Raw genomic sequence first — 13,763 nt, 5'->3', positions numbered from 1 at the left:
CTTTTAGTAATAGAGTCTAAAAGAACATTCAAAGAACACAAGAACCAAATCTTGAGGCATTTCTCTCACCTGAGTGAAACAGCCAGAGTCCCATCAAAGACCCACCTTTCTCTCCTACTGTGCTGAGAGTGCACTTGAATGTAAATGAGGCTCCAACTCTTGGCTATCCAGACTCTCTGAAGTAGGAAACTTTTCTCTGAAGTTACCAGTATACATATCACGATCAGGAATGGAGTCACATGGCTAACCTCAGCTGAAAGAGAAGCAAGGAAAGCTGGTGTCTGACTTTTTATCTTCAATAAACAAAGTAGACATGAAAGAGGAGAGTGTGAGGGAGAGGTGGCTGGCCTGGTGGCCACAGGTGGTGCAGAGAGCAAGCACAGGGCTGCAGCATGTCTTCCATATCCTACCCTGGCTTCCCATAGCAAGACCTCACAGCCAGGTCTCAGAAACCTGGGCCTCACACACCCAGGCCTCACCTCCAGGCCCCACACATCCAGGCCTCACACCCAGGCCTCATACATCCAGGCCTCACACACCCAGGCCTCACACACCCAAGCCTCACACACCCAGGCCTCACACACCCAGGCCTCACATACCCAGGCCTCACACCCAGGCCTCATACCCAGGCCTCACACACCCAGGCCTCACACACCCAAGCCTCACACACCCAGGCCTCACACACCCAGGCCTCACATACCCAGGCCTCACACCCAGGCCTCATACCCAGGCCTCACACACCCAGGCCTCACACACCCAAGCCTCACACACCCAGGCCTTACACCCAGGCCTCACACACCCAGGTCTTACACCCAGGCTTTACACCCAGGCCTCACACCCAGCCTCACACACCCAGGCCTCACACCCAGGCTTCACACCCAGGCCTCATACACCCAGGCTTCACACCCAGGCTTCACACCCAGGCCTCACACACCCAGGCCTCACACACCCAGGCCTCACACACCCAGGCCTCACACCCAGGCTTCACACCCAGGCCTCACACCCAGGCCTCACACACCCAGGCCTCACACACCCAGGCCTTACACCCAGGCCTCACACACTCAGGCCTCACACCCAGGCTTCACACATGGTGGCTTGAGGAAGGAAAGAGAGTTTCCATGAAATCGATCTAGGCTATGTTGCTGGGTACATAGGCAGGATTGATTAGTGGATCGTGACTGTTTTTGGACTCTACAGTGGGTGGAGAAAAACTGCAGGGTCTATGGTATCCAACTACAATGTATCTCCCCACTTGGAACAGAGAATTGGGCTTCAGCTCAGATGGTTCTGACAGTCGCTGTCCTTGTTGCTATGGGAGAGGCACACGTCAAGAAAGAGTGCGTGTTCCCCAGCACAATGACCGGATGCTCCAGAATCACCTTTCTGTCCTTCCTCAGCCCTCTCCTGTGTCCCTTGGAGACCCAGAATAAAACCAGGACAGAAAAGCAAGGCACCATAATAATATGCACACTCCAGAAGAGAATAGCTCTTCACAGTTTACAGAGTGCTTTCATATCTCCTTAGCCACCGGAAATCCACACTTCCTCCAGGGAAGAGAATGGGTCTTTGTTTCACTCTCCACTCAGCTGAACCAGTGCTCCAAAGATGAGGAATGTTCTAAGGTACCCAGCGTTAGAGGTTGCCCTCCTGCCCAAAGAGCCAAGAACGTAGGGTTTACCCAAGCCATGCTGAGCAGACCCCACGGCCAAACCACTTGGCCACCTGAAAAGGGGGCCATGTGCCTGGCAGCATGGCAAGGGCATTCCTCTGGGTCATACTGACCTCAGGATGAAAGAATCCAGGTGTGTTTATGAGCTGATGCAGAGACACCGCCTCCTAAACCCACTCCACATGCATCTTGGGAGGCTGAGTTATTGTCTCCCCACATTTGTTCTCTCAATCATCCTCTGGCCTCATGTCCCCTGTGTTTTCCAGATCCTCAGGCTTTTCTATGACTGCCTGCTTTTCCTCAGTGTCCCCCCTTCCCAAGGTCTTCAATAGGATGGGAAGACCATTCATTCATTCATTCATTCATTCATTTCCCCTTCCTATATACATATATCCATTCACTCACCCATCACCCGTCCATCTATTCATCCATTCATTACCGTCCATGCATTAACACAGCCAATAACACACCTATCTTCTTACCCATCTAATCATCATCTATCCATTACTCTATCCACAAACACATCTACTATCTATCCATCCATCCATCCAACCATTATCCATTCATCTCTCCACCTAGTAACCTACCACCCCTCTACCCTCATTCTTCTATTGTCCATGTATCTATCCATCATGGATCTATTGTCCATTCATCCATTCACCACCCATCAAGGCTTGGCCATTCATCCTCAGATTCATTAATGTGTGCTAGGGCTTATGAGGCTGGGTGGGGTAGCACTGCCCTGGAGGAAAGACCAGGTCTTAGGAATTGTTATGTGTCAAGCTGCATGAAAAGATAAAACCTAAAGGAGGGTTGAGAAGGTGCAGTGAGGATGCTGTGAGAAGAGGCTCAGGACATTCTACCCTGGGCACAGACTCTGCAGGAGGCACTGCAATTATAAAAGCGGGACTTTGCTCTGACGACCATGGGAGACATATGCCTGGTCCATGTGACACCATGGATTTCTTTCCTGGATTCACAACCTTTTCCCCCAAGGAAGACTTGAATTTGTAGATGTCCCCTAACTTTAGGAAAAGTAGAGGCTGGACTTTGTCTATGCCTTCTAACCAGCCTTCTTTATGATCAGCCTCCCTCCTAGAATGTCTTCAGAGTGGTCTTTCTGAAGCATGAATGCAATCATGTCTCCAGTCTCTGTCTATTGTTGCTCCTCGGTGTGGGGAAATGTCCACATTTCTCTGTTCTGTCCTTTGTGTTCTTATAGCCTCATTTTGTGTTCCAGCCTGTGGCCCCAGCCCCTTACAGGCACCGTGCCTCATCTCGTTGCTTCTGATGTATGCAATGGGCTAATGCATTTCTTGCTGTGAAAAGACACTGTGAATACAGCAACTCTTACAAAAGCAAACATTTAATTGGGGTTTGCTTACAGTGCCAGAGATTTAGTCCTTTATCATCATGTTAGGAAGCATGGCAGTGTCCTGGCAGACATGGTGCTGGAGAAGAAGCTGAGAGTTTTACATCTTGATCAGAAGGCAGCAAGGAGGGGACTCTCTTCCACACTGGGTGGAGCTTGAAGATAGCGGACCTCAAAGCCTTACTTCCTCCAACAAGGCCACACCTATCCCAACAAGGCTACACTTCCTAAAACTGTCACTTTCCATGGACCAAGGATATTCAAACCACAGCTGGTAAATGGGATCTCTGGAAAGTCAAATTAAAAAGACCTCACCAATTTTTGTGATGCAAATACCCTTTCCAACCCAGACCATTTAACTACCAAGATGGCAGAGTTGGGAAAAGATGCAAAGGGCTGGTCTTGGGTGTGTTTTCCAGTCATTCCAGCCGAGCACACCCAATGTGCAGGTCTAAAGGATGACCCTGCACCCTTCTCCCACCTCTCATACTTTGGAGTATGGGCAAGCTCTCCCTTCTTTACTGTGGGTAATGAATTCTCTCTCTTCCTAGGATAGTTCTGAAGATGGTAAGGCTTATTGCCATGGGTTAGTACACAGCAAGTGGTCGCTATCACCCTCCACTCCAAATCTCCTCAGAATCCAGTCATTTTATCCCACTCTAAAGACACCATTCAAGGGCCTCCCCACCACTACAGCCATTTACCCTTGGAGTGTGATTAGTGTGACTCGTACCCCTGGCCAGTAGATGAAAACTCTTCACTGTATCTTCAGGGTTTGGTGTAAGGCCTGGCATGCAGTGGACATGAAACAAACATTCTCAGGGGAGAGTGGCAAGCTTGTACAGAGAACAGGTGGGTATGGGAGAGCTCCAGAAAGAGAGGGGCAGAGACATGCTGGGACACCTGGAGAAGTGTGCCTACCCGGAGACCCAGTGGACTGTCCTCTCTCAGAAATGAGAAGACCACAGCCATTTCAGGTTAAAGTAAAGGCTCAACAAATGATTCCCAAGAGTAGGCTTAGCTCTGTGGCAACACCAGCAGACGCTGAAGTTAGACAGAAGCTGGCCCAGGGCTGGCTGAGGTCCAGTGGAAAAGTAAAGCACACTGTGCCGGATGTACTTGTCCAGGCTGGGGGTAATTCATAAAGTGAGGATGAGAGGGTTTGGAATCACTGTGGAAGGGCCTAAGAGGAATTCTCTCATTTCTCATAAAATCTTAGTCGGTGTTAGTCACTTCCAGTGATCATGGGGCTTAAAATAGCCACTGGCAGCAAGCTTTAAGGACATATTTGTGGCCAGTCTGTCTTGTTTCTATAGGGAATAGAATGTGTTTGCCATGGATGCCAAGCTGTCTTCTTGATGGACCCCCACCAACTATGAGTTGACCAAGGGCATAGACAAGACAAAATGACAGCAAGGGCTGGGGACATAGAAGGGACCTTGAGTCTGTTTGGGCTACCATTGCATCTCTGGGCTTGATTTATAGGCTCCATTTTTTTTCTTTTAAAAAATGTATCTTTGTATGTGTGAGTGTTTTTGCCAGTGTGTATGCCTGTGCATCACATGAATGCAGTGTCTATGGATGTCAGAAGCTGGCATTGTATCCCCTGGAATTGGAATTACAGATGATTGTGAGCTGCCATGTGGGTGTTAGGAATTGAACCTGGGTCCTCTGGAAAAGCATCCAGTGCTCTGAACTGCTGACTCGCATCTCTCTAGCCTATTGGTTTATTTTTGGTCACAGCTCACTCTTCTTCCTCTGTGTTTGCTTTTTGTCCCTCAGGCTAGCAGTTTCCAAGCTGGGGCAATTTCCTTCTCTTCATAGCATTCCTGGGGGCATGTGGCAATGACCAGAGATTTTGCTGTGCATATCAGGAGACGAACAGGATGGTAGCCCAAGCATGAACAGGTGAAGGTAGGAGTAGCTGGAAAGATCCTGCGGACCCACAATCCAGCCATCTCCAGCCCCTGTGGCACCCAAGCCGAGGCTGAGAACCATAGCCCCAGGTCACATCATGCTGTTACCATTCAGGACAACAGTATAACATATTGTCACTTTCAGGGGCCACAGGTGATAGCCAAGTCTTCACAAGATCAGCCTCTGACTGTTTTGTTCCATAGCCTTCAACTACCTGAATGTCAAGGTGAGACTGATGACTGACAGGTAAGACGTACTTATAAGAATGCAAGGGGACTGCAAGGTGTAGTTCCCAGCAGCTCATGGGGCCATGTTATATTTGGTCATCTGTCAGCACCACCCTGCCACCCTGCCACCACCCTGTCCCTAGTCACTGCACCTTTACTCTGAACAGGAACCAGGAGAAGAACACACACTGTCTTGGCTTTGTTTCCTGTTGCTGTGATCAAATACCCTGAAAAAAAGAAAAAAGAAAAAAAAACAAACAAAAAACAAAGAACAAAAAACAAAACATCTTAATGGTTTATTTGGCTCACAGTTTCAGGCTTACAGTCCATCATTGCAGGGAAGTCAAGGCAGCAGGACTTCAAAGGAGCCAGTCACATCCACAGTCATGAACAGAGAGCAGTGGATTAGCGCGTGGATGCTACGCTAGTGCTTAGCTCATTGTTAGCACTCTGTACAGCCCTGGACCCGCTGGCCAGGCAATGAGCAGCCATACCTATCTCTAGTATCGTACCAGGATAATCCTTTTCAGACATGCTTACGGTCTAACTTGATCTAGACGATATTTCATTGAGACTCCCTTCCCATGTGATTCTTGATCATGTCAACTTGACAAAACTAACCATTACGTGCTCTGGGGGGAGGGGGAATGCTTCAGTCCAGCGGGCAAGATGGAAGGGTTCTTGGGCTCTGGAGCCAGGCATCACGGCTATAAAGCCCAGCTTAGTTCTTTCCAGTCCGTGAGTGTGTTGGCAGTCAGTCTCCAGTCCCTGTCCCTTGGTTTTCCCTTCAGGCACATGTCTACTTGGTAAGACCATTGTAAGGATGAAACAAGAGTATAAAGAGCTGCAAAGTTCTGGCACTGCTGCTAAGCTGGCCTGGCCTGGGAGGTCCTGGCTCCACAGTGTACGTACTATAATATTAGTCAAATCATTTGCCTTGCCGGGTTTCTCCATTGGTAAGTCATAGACTCTCATGATATTGTTCCTGGGACAATGTATCAGATATGGGGCATGGTATGTGCACTTGCCAATGCTTAGTGATCAACTAGAGCTTTTTTTTTTTAGGATGCTGGGACCTGGAACACAGTAGATGCTGGGGGTGGGGTGTTAATTCTTTCCACCTTTGCCCTGGTCAACCATGGCTCCTCAAGGGACCTCCTGGCCCCTTTCTGTTTATGCAGCCGGCCTCAAACCCACCTTCTGCCCTGGTTTCTTGTGCAAGGCCAGCCACCATAGGTCAGGGCAGGGCCTGGAGCAAGACAGGCCTTCAGCTTTCAATTTCAGCAACTCTCCCTTCCCTTGCTCACCCTCACCCACCCAGACCCGCTTCCTGGCGGCTATAGCTCCTCCCTAGCCCTTGTGAAATCCCAACCACTGTCCCGGGCTACTCTGCACACTACACAAAGGCCTATTGGATTCCAGATGCAGCCTGGGGGCCGGCTCTCTAATTCAATTATGGTGAGGGGGCTTTCTCCTTTTTTCCTCCCCCTCTTCCTCTCCCTTCCTCTTTCCCTTTCTTTTTTAGATCAAAAACAAGAAGACAGACACCGTGGCCCTCAGAAGACGCTGCGACTCAAGAGTTCCCTTCGTGGCTCCAGTCCCGGCTAATGAAACAAGAATTTTCTCCTCCAGAACACGTGTGTGTACTATTTGATGTGCATTCCTTGTGCCTCCCATCAGATGTTGGGAACCCATAGAAGTTTCCTCCCTCAGACTCGGACGCTTTCCCTGCTATCTGTCCGCCAGGCCTCAGTGGCTTCTGCCTAGCCTCAGAAAGGGTGTGTGTCTTTAATGAGCTCTTCCTCTGTTTCTGAACTTGACATTCATCTTTTTCTGGGAACACCCTGCTATACCTGGCTTTTCACATAGATGCTGGAGGTCCCTGCGCTTGTGCAGAAAGCTCTGTATTGGCTGATCCTAGGGCAGCACAAAGCATGCTGGCCTCTCTCAGTCACTTCCTGCAAGGTACAAACCTTTATCCCTGTATCTGCAGCCATTAGGACATGTAGACCAAGTCCTCAGTATTCTTCTTCCTGTCTAGACATCTTGTGGCTCCATCCCTCTGGGATGCTGAGGAGAGAAGGATGGCAGTCAGAGGAATATGCTGTGATGTGGGTGAGCCAAGGGTAGCAGAAGGCCAGCGGCCCAGACTGGAGATCTCTCACCAGCACAGAGGATGGCAAGGAAGGCAGAATTTTGTTCCCTGAGGGGAGGTAAGTTGGGGGGACATGAGGATCTCTGCTTTTCCCACTTCTGGGCCTCACCCAAGGCCATCTTCCCTCCCCTGTACTGTCTCACAGCTTGGCCCACCCATACCTTACCACCCTTCACAGCTCTCCGACACCTCCACCATGAAGCCCTTCTTCCATCTCCCATCTGAAAGCTGCTTTCTCCTCTCACAAATACTGTAGCACTTTGCCTGGAATGCTCCTGAGACACACAAGGCCATCCTGCTCAGCACTCTGGGAGCACTGGGTTGCAAGTGATCCAATCATACATCTTACTCACTTACTTGCTTTTCACAGGCCAGAGGCAATGTCCAGGTGCCATGATGAGGGCTTTCTACTGCCTCACATAAGCAGAAGAGGAGGCAGAAGCCAGCGAGGCGGCACACGGCTTACAGTGTGATGCTTCTTGCTCACAGGGCTCCAACTGATGTTTGTTTGCCAACGGCCTTTCACATATGGTAGAAGCAGGATTCTGAAAATAATTGCTTGCTGCCAATCCTGCTGGGTAGAAGTACTGGGAAAGGAACCCAGAGCCTCGGGCAGACCGGGGCAGCACTCCCTGCTGAGCTGTACTCCACTGGGAATGATGTTAATAAACACTGTGACCCTCACAGATTTAATATGTAATAGAAAGAAAAAAAACAAAATATCAGCAAGTAACCTTGTCATTTTATCAATGTTATTTTCTAACTCAACACCAAAGAGTGCTGGGCTTACAGAGGACACAGTTGTTTTTTTTTTTTTTTTTTTTTTTTTTAAAGCTACTTTTGCTAATACTAATTAAATAATAACATGTTCAGAGTTGTGAATGTGGTTTAGAGATGACAGGGATGTCTGTGCAGCACAGTTGGAATCCCGACCTCAGTCTGCTGACTCTGGAGCTGTTACTGTCTGTCTAGCCCCACAGTATTGTGACAATGTGGCTCTTGGTGTTCAGGGAGTGAGGTGATTCAGAGAGAACACAGAGAGCCTTCCCTGTGCATGCTGGGTAAGGGCTGTGCCCTGACTGCCTCCACCCTTGCGGTTGTGTTTTTGAGAGCATATGGCATTCCCTATGTCCTGTACTGCCATCTCAGATGTGGGGCTGCAGACGCTCACTAAAGTGATGAGGCTAGTGTGGACCACAGTAACACAAGAATGTCAATAGTAGTGGGCGTGCTGACTGTGCACCCAAGAGCAGGGAGCACTTCACATTCATCCCCAGGAGCAGGCATCGGTATTTTATCTACTCCCCAAATTAAGGAAATTGAGGTTTGGAGTGGTGAGAGGGTTTTCCTATGTGGATACCTTATTCTCTCCTAAAGGAGCTTCCAAGGCAGAACTGGAAAGCAGGAGGCTTAACGGAGGGATGGTGACTGACACTCGGTGCTGGGGACAAGTCAGATTTGACAAGGATAAGGCAGATCTGTGGACCATTTGAGGAAGTCCATGACATACAAACCTTTCTGTTCTTAAATAACTTCAAAGTTATAGAATAATTATGGGACTGGAGCAGAGAACCCCAGGCACCCTGTGTTTAGATGTTCCCCTTTTGCCAGGAGCTCCTCTCCTCATGGGCCTCACCTCACCCCTGTGTGACCACCCCTAAACCACTCACTCTAAAGTTACAGGCACTATTCCCATTCCACATTTTTCAATCTTTCTTTGCATGTATGTATATGACGTGTCATGATGTGTGCGAGTATGTATGCTTGTGTGTAAACACAGCTACACATGAACCACAGCACACATGTGGAGTCAGAAGACAACCTGGGAATCAGCCCTCACCTTCTACCTTGTTTTTGTGTTTTATTTATTTGTTCTTAATTTATTTATTTATTTATTGCGGTGTCAGGGGGAGAGTGGGGAGAAAGATTGTGTACATCTGTGTACATGTATGCATGCCATGGTCTATGCATGCAGAACAGAGGATAGCTTTGTGGAGTGGGTTCTCTTCTACCATGTGAGTTCCAGGGGTTGAACACATATCAACAGGCTAGGCCGTAGGGCTTAACGGCAAGCTCCTCTACCTGCTGAGCCATCCCTTAGGCCCCTGCCACCTTGTTTTGAGCCAGGGTCCTTTTATTGTTCACTGCTGTACTTGGAAGGTAGCTACCTGTGAGCTTCCAGGCATCCTCTCTCTGCCTCCCGTCTTCCATAGGAACGCTGGCTTTATAGACATGCTACTGTAACTGACTTTGCATTGGTTGTGGAGATTCGAACTCAGGTCCTCAAGCGTACAAAGCAAATTCTGTAGCCAGGGAACCATCTCTTCACTTACCCCCAATCAAATGATAATCAAGACTCTTAGGGCTTCTGTTGCTGTGATAAAACATCACAGGCCTAGCAACTTGGGGAGAAAAGGGTTTATTTCTTCTTACACTTTGAGGTAATAGACCGTCAGTGAGGGAAGTCACACCAGGAACTCAAGTAGGGCTGGAATCTTGAGGCAGGAATTGAAGCAGAGGCCATTGAGGAACACCGCTTACTGGCTTGTTCCCCATGGCTTGCCCGGCCTGTTTTCTTATGTAACTAGGACCACCTGCCCAGAAGTAGCCCACTGTGGGCTGGTCCTGCCTACATCAACCATCAATGAAGTCAAAGCTCCACAGATTTCCCTACAGGCCAATCTGATGGAGACATTTCCTCAACTGAGATTCCTCTCTCCAGATAATCCCAGCTTGTGTTAAGATGATGAAAACCCAACCAGAAAAACTCATAATCGTGATGTCCTTTCTGGCCTGCTTTAATCGACACCATTTTTCTATGCTTTTCACTAATATTTTCCCAAAGTAAATACTTATCAGTAGAACGTTTCTAAATTTAATGTTGTGTTTTAAAATAAATACAACCTTTTTAACACTTGTGTGCATGGTATTGTATGTGTGTGTATATAGGTGTGAGAACTTGGTGTTGGGTTCCTTCCTCAGCTGCTCTCAACCTTGTTTTTAAAAAAATTGTTTATTATTATCAGGGCAAGGGGACATTCCATGACACCCAGTGGAGGCCAGAGGCCAGCTCTGTGGCTCAAGTCTCTTTTTCCACCTTGACATGGGTTGCAGGGATGAAACACAGTTCTTAGGCTTGCAAGGCAAGCAATTTACCTGCAGACCTGACTTATCTAGTAGCTGCCCTATTTATTTATTTATTTATTTATTTATTTATTTATTTATTAACATTTTTATTGTGTGTTACTTTTTGTATGCTTGGGTGTGTGTGTGTGTGGCTGGGGACATGGCAGATCATATATGGAGGTCAGAGGATACTTTATGGGAATCTGTTCTCTCTTACTATTATGTGGGTTCCGTGAATTGAACCAGATTCTCAGGTTTGGTGGCAGATGCCTTTACATGCTGTAAATCTTGACTGTCAATTTGCTACTCCTGACAAGAGGGCCAACTGTGCCTGTGGCCTCATTATTATATATGGTAATTCTGCTGTTTTTAAGGAAAGGGATAGCTGCCATGTATCTCCAATATAAAGTCACTGTGATGCCCTCTTCTGGCCTCTGTGGGACCTGCACATGCATGCATATACCCACACACAGAACACACACACACAATTACAAAGAAAATAGTCTTTAAAAAATAAGCCTTTAAATTTACAGAAACATCTTTCTGTGATGTTTCTTATACAAAATCATGTGGGGAGATACCTCTCTGCTCAGGGAGACCCATCTCAACTCACTGGACTGACTGAAGGTCTGTGGCTCCTTACTTGACTCAGAGTGTACAAGGGTTGGGTCCTTTAACTACAGGCATGGAGTCCCGAACTTTTGCAGGTTAAAGTCCAAAGTTAAGGTGTGAGCCTGATTGACTTCCTCAAGGCTTCTCTCTTTGGTTTAAAGATGGTGGCCTTGTGTGTGTCGGCACGTGGCTTGTTTTCTATGTAGTCTCATGTGTCCCTTTTTCTCATAAAGGCATCTGTCCCATTGTATCAGGGATGTACCCTTAAGGTGTCCTTTACACTTAATTACCCCTTTGAAAGACTCAGTCTCCAAGTGTAGTCACATGAGAGTTAGTCACAAACAGGGCTTCAGGGTGTGAACTAAAAAAATAACCAACAATAACGAGTTTCTACCTAGCTGGTGCCCCAGGCACCCAGTAGGACTGCTTCCAGGATGCAGAGCCTTATCCTATTCTTATAAGTCAGTGCTCCCCACTGTCCTCTCCTTGTCTCTTAGTGCCACTCACCTGAGGTTTCTTCCATCTCATTCTAGATTTAGGAGCAAGATGTCACACAAGAAAACAACACAATCACCTGGGATACATGTCCCACTGTGAGGAGCCGCATTCGCCATTACAAGATGGCGCCGGCTTCTGCTTCCTGGTTCTTCACGGAAGCTTTACTTGAGAATGCGCCTGCGCATGGCGCGAAAACCGAGTATGACAATTGGATGAAAGATTTGAGCCAATGAGGGATCTGCACGTCTCACAAAGCTCTATTTAAGCAGCGGGCTTTCTGAGCTCGGCGTCCTTCCCCTTTTCTCCATCTTGAAGAGCTGTTCAATAAATGCTGTCAGAAGAATCCTGAGTGTGGCGTTCTCCTTATCGGCGAGGCTGTGCGCTACATCCCACCTGGTACCTGTGTCAGTTTGCACAGATGTGCCCAACAGGGCCAACTCGAAATTATAACCATCCTGAAGATACAGGAAGGAGTCCTTCAGCTGCTTTTTTAAATACCTCACCTTCAACTTCCTATCAGCAATGGGCCCACAGCAATAGAGAAGAGTCCTCCCAGGCAGCCATGAGGCTGTCTTTGTTGCCTGGAAAGATTTCCTTTCAAGGCCTGTTGTCAGACAACTCATCCAGGAAGGAACCTTCTGGGCAGAGCCCCCCTTGCAGCCCCAGCTCCTTGAGTCTGTAGGATCCCTATAGCCCTGCTTCTGCTGTATTGAGCCCTCATTCTCTCCCCAGTGACCTGTACTATAGCCACCTCTGGCCATTTTCCCACTTCCACTTTCTGTAGTTCTCCCCCGTAGCCTTCCCTGAGTCTGCCGCAGGAAGTCCAAAACCCACTTGGGAGCAATCCCGAGTTGTCCCCCTTCTTTTCCAGACCCTCCAGGGTGGTGCCAAGTGGGAGGAGGTGGGGAGGTGGGGTGCCATTCCCCGCCTTCCTGCAACTCAGCAAATTGCAATTTATGAGTTTCAATCCACATGAAAGGGCCCCCAATTAAGTCTCTCTGGATTTATTTGGAATGTTGAATTAATTTGGAAAACAAGGGGGAAAAAAACCAAGTTGGTTTTGCCCAGTGAGGGATCGTGACATTTAACTGAGTCTGGTCACCCTTTGCATTTTCTCCATCTTTCACTTGGATACTCCCTCCAAACCAACCACAGGTACACTGGAGATGGTAACAAAATTCCATCTCATTATGTTGGTCACAGTGTGGGTAAAGGGGCAGTGTCTACCCAGGAGGGAGGTCGGGACTTAGTATGGAAGACCTGGGTTCTAATCCTGCTGCCTACGTTCACTTCCCTGACCATTCATGTGTTCTTGAGCTCTGCATCAAGTTCAAGGCCTTGTGAAGAGGTTCAACCACATGGCAGCAAAGGGTGACACCTTTTCCCCCAGATCTGTGGAGACTTTGTGCGTGTGTGCCTGTGTGCATGTGTGCGTGTGTGCGTGTGTGTTTGCATGTGTGCGTGCATGTATCCACAGGCTGAAAGTCAATGATGAATGTCTTTTTCAATTGCTCTCCACCTTACTTTTGGGGCTGAGTCTCACAGATTTAGCCAGACTGCTAGTCAGTCAGGCCCAGTGGTTCTGCAGACTCTGCCTTCCCCAGTACTGAGATTACAGGCACATAATACCATGGTGTCCAGCTTTTTGCATAGGTATTAGGAATTGAACACAAGTTCTGGTTCATGCATCAATGAGCCATCGCTCCAGACCTCTCCACTGGAGAGGAATTTATTGCCCTAGATCCATTCAACACACAGCAGCAGGGATGACAGTGTGGTGACATAAATTGGGCCATCCCATATGCTGTGTTTGGATCTTTGGCAACTCCTTGTTGCTCTGAGGGTGAGGTCTGAAATCCTCATGGCCTGGGAGTCCCTGCACGGCCTGACCTCTGTCCCTAGGACCACACCTACCACCCAGTAACACCAGTTCCTCCCATCTCTACATACTCACCAGGACCTCCCAAAACACTACCTCTGCCCATGCTATGCTGTGTACCTGGGAAGCAGCCTACGGCCTCTTTTCTTGGCCTAGTTCTTATGTATCTATCTTTTCACTTCTCAACTCACTCATGGTTTCCTCAGGGAAGGCCTCCAGGGCTAAGCTAAATGTTCCCTTTCTCTGTTCTCTGGCCACCAAGTGTCTCCTTCAAAGGATCCTGAAGCTGTGAGCTTCAGAAGGCATGG

At 48.2% G+C, this 13,763-nt stretch overlaps 1 long non-coding RNA gene across 1 annotated transcript; it reads left to right on the top strand.

The window, feature by feature from the left end:
- The first annotated feature begins 6,535 nt into the window (after nt 1-6,535).
- Nucleotides 6,536-11,919, top strand: LOC143441170 (uncharacterized). The gene is made up of 3 exons (XR_013108398.1): nt 6,536-6,643; nt 7,227-7,398; nt 11,612-11,919. It is a non-coding gene; the product is annotated as an uncharacterized LOC143441170 (long non-coding RNA).
- Nucleotides 11,920-13,763: the final 1,844 nt, after the last annotated feature.

Source organism: Arvicanthis niloticus, chromosome 2 (genome assembly GCF_011762505.2).
Source record: "Arvicanthis niloticus isolate mArvNil1 chromosome 2, mArvNil1.pat.X, whole genome shotgun sequence".
Taxonomy (NCBI): domain Eukaryota; kingdom Metazoa; phylum Chordata; class Mammalia; order Rodentia; family Muridae; genus Arvicanthis; species Arvicanthis niloticus.
The sequence above is the reverse complement of the archived record's forward strand: the minus strand, read 5'-3'. Positions and strand labels throughout refer to the sequence as shown.